Below are 2,280 nucleotides of genomic sequence, written 5' to 3'. Positions count from 1 at the left end.
GCAAGCCGGCTTCCGACCAGACACCCTCCTGTCCTGGGTGCAAAGAGACAGCACCAAACCCGGGCAGAGGGAGGCCGTGGACAGGCGGGAAGGACGTGGGGCAGGCATTCCGGGAAGCAGAAGCTGGGGTTGCCCCAGACACGCGTTTTACAGACTCAGTTCTTTTTCCTTCCCGAGGACCTTCAAAATGTGCCAGGAGACACCCCACCGCCGCCCAGGGCTGCCACCTGGCCGTCCACACCCTGTCCCTCTGGGCTCCACCAGCCTCCAGCTCTGGGTGCGGGAAGCAGCACTGGTGGGCAGGACCCGCCCGGCAGCCTCGCCTTCCCCGGCCACCCACACTGGCTGCGCATCACCCACCTCTGGGGCGGGGGCCAGCACTGCAACCCCCCCACGCCACCCTCACCCATCTCTGGCGGCCGGGTTCCAGTGCCAGCTCCCGGTGACACTCCCATTTCAACGTGCTCTGCCAGGTCAGCTGGTACCAGCAAGGCCTCCATCCCAAATCCCAGAGTGTGTCTGCCCATCTGGGAGCACTGGGGACCGGAGGGAGCCAGGAAAGGTGTCCCGGGAGGAGGGACACTGAGGTGGAAGGGGCAGGATCCCCAAGAAGCCTGGGGACAAGGGCCTCCGAGATGGCAGAGATCAGGGTCCCCTCCAGAAAGGGAGAAGCTGGGGTCATGGAAATGGGGGGGGGAGTCACAAGAACGGAGGGGTCAGGGAATCGCCAAGGAGTAGGTAGGAGACGAGGGTCACAAGGTGCCGAAGGGTCACCGAAGTAGAGGTCGAGAGTCACCAAGGAGAGCGGGTCACCGGGGTCAGGGAATCACCGACGGGCGGGGTGCGGGGGTCGCCGAGGAGGGCGACGAGGAAAGGCGAGGGCGTCGCCGCGGACGCGCGTCGGACAGGGGTCACAGGGCAGCGCAGAGTCGGGGTCGCGGCAGACGGCGGGGTCAGGGGTCGCCGAGGAGGGCGGGGTCGGGGGGTCGCCGAGGAGGGCGGGGTCGGGGGTTCCCCGCGGAGAGCCGAGGTGAAGGGTCGCGGCAGAGGGCGGGGTCAGGAGTCGCCCAGAAGGGCGGGGACGCGCCGACTCGCTTCCCCCGCCCGCGGCCCCGGAGCCCCGGAACCCCGGAACCCCCAGCCGGGGCGCGGGCGGCCGCGGGGTGCCCGGGCCCGCGCGGGCCGGGGCCACGGCTCGGGCCGGGAGGCGGCGGCGGCGGCGGCGGCGACGGAGTCGGGTGGGGGTCGGGCCGGACGCGCCTCACCTCAGACGCGGGTCTGGCCGGCGCGGAGCCCGCGGCGCCTCCGTCTCTCGGAGCTTCGCCGCGGCCGCTCTCACTTCCGAGTTCCGGGCGCCATCTTGGGGACCCCGCGCACTTCCGGTCATGCCGCGCCTCCGGGGCGGGGCCTCCGGGGCGGGGCGTGGTCGGGGGCGGGGCCAGCCCTGGCGGCCCGAGGCCCCTGAGCCCCTCGAGGGGCTGCGACTCGGAGGACCCCGGGTTCGAGTCCCGACCGCGCTCCCTGCTGCGGCGACGCCGCCGCTCGGCTTTCCCCTTCGAGCCTCAGTGTCCTCCTCTGCAGGAGGAGTACAGTACCAACCAGGCCGCCCTCCAGGCCTTCGCACAGGGCTGTGTCCTCCCCTGGTGCACTCTCACCCCTGGCCTTGGGGGTGCTCCCATAACCCAGATCTTGCCTCCAAAGCCTCCTCCCCAGAGACTTCCCGAAAACCCTGTGAAACGGCCCCTGGCCGCCCCCCCCAGGCACGCCCCCTTCCTTTATTTCCCGCCACCAACAGCAGTCGGCTCATCACCCTGTCTCTCCCATCGCGATCAGGAGTTCTAGGACCCTGGAGCCTCCAACACGGAGCCTGGCACATGGGAGATCGGGTCAGACCCCGGGGCCACCCTGAGAGAGAGCAGGATTGTCTTGGGCAGGGCCACGTGAATCAGGTGGCTGCCTGCTGGCTCCGTCCCCATTAGAGCTTCCATGGACCCGATGCAGACGATGCTGGCATGTGCCGCTCTGCCAGGAAGAGGGTGGGACCAGGCCCTGGCACAGCTGGCAGTTTTCTTGTGACTGGAGCCCACTGGACCCACCAGGTGGTGGCCTGGGCTGGTTCAGACAGATCTAGTGCTGGAGGCACCACCTCCACTCTGAATAGGTTGTCAGCATTGAAAGCGCTGCCACCTGTCCCCTGGATCCACCTCACCATCAGCCAGAGGCCTCCAACACCTGTCCCAGCCCCCTGAAACTAGAGGTCACCTCTCCACGTGCTTGTTT

At 69.0% G+C, this 2,280-nt stretch overlaps 1 protein-coding gene across 1 annotated transcript in view; it reads right to left on the bottom strand.

Moving 5' to 3' along the window:
- Positions 1–1,409, bottom strand: part of SBNO2 (strawberry notch homolog 2) — a 40,652-nt gene extending 39,243 nt beyond the window's left edge. The window contains exon 1 of the mRNA XM_023520470.1: positions 1,266–1,409. The gene's annotated coding sequence lies outside the window, so the exon portion shown is untranslated. The remainder of the gene's footprint in view (positions 1–1,265) is intronic.
- Positions 1,410–2,280: the final 871 nt, after the last annotated feature.

Source organism: Pteropus vampyrus, unplaced genomic scaffold, assembly GCF_000151845.1.
Source record: "Pteropus vampyrus isolate Shadow unplaced genomic scaffold, Pvam_2.0 Scaffold267, whole genome shotgun sequence".
In the NCBI taxonomy this organism is placed as follows: domain Eukaryota; kingdom Metazoa; phylum Chordata; class Mammalia; order Chiroptera; family Pteropodidae; genus Pteropus; species Pteropus vampyrus.
The sequence above is the reverse complement of the archived record's forward strand: the minus strand, read 5'-3'. Positions and strand labels throughout refer to the sequence as shown.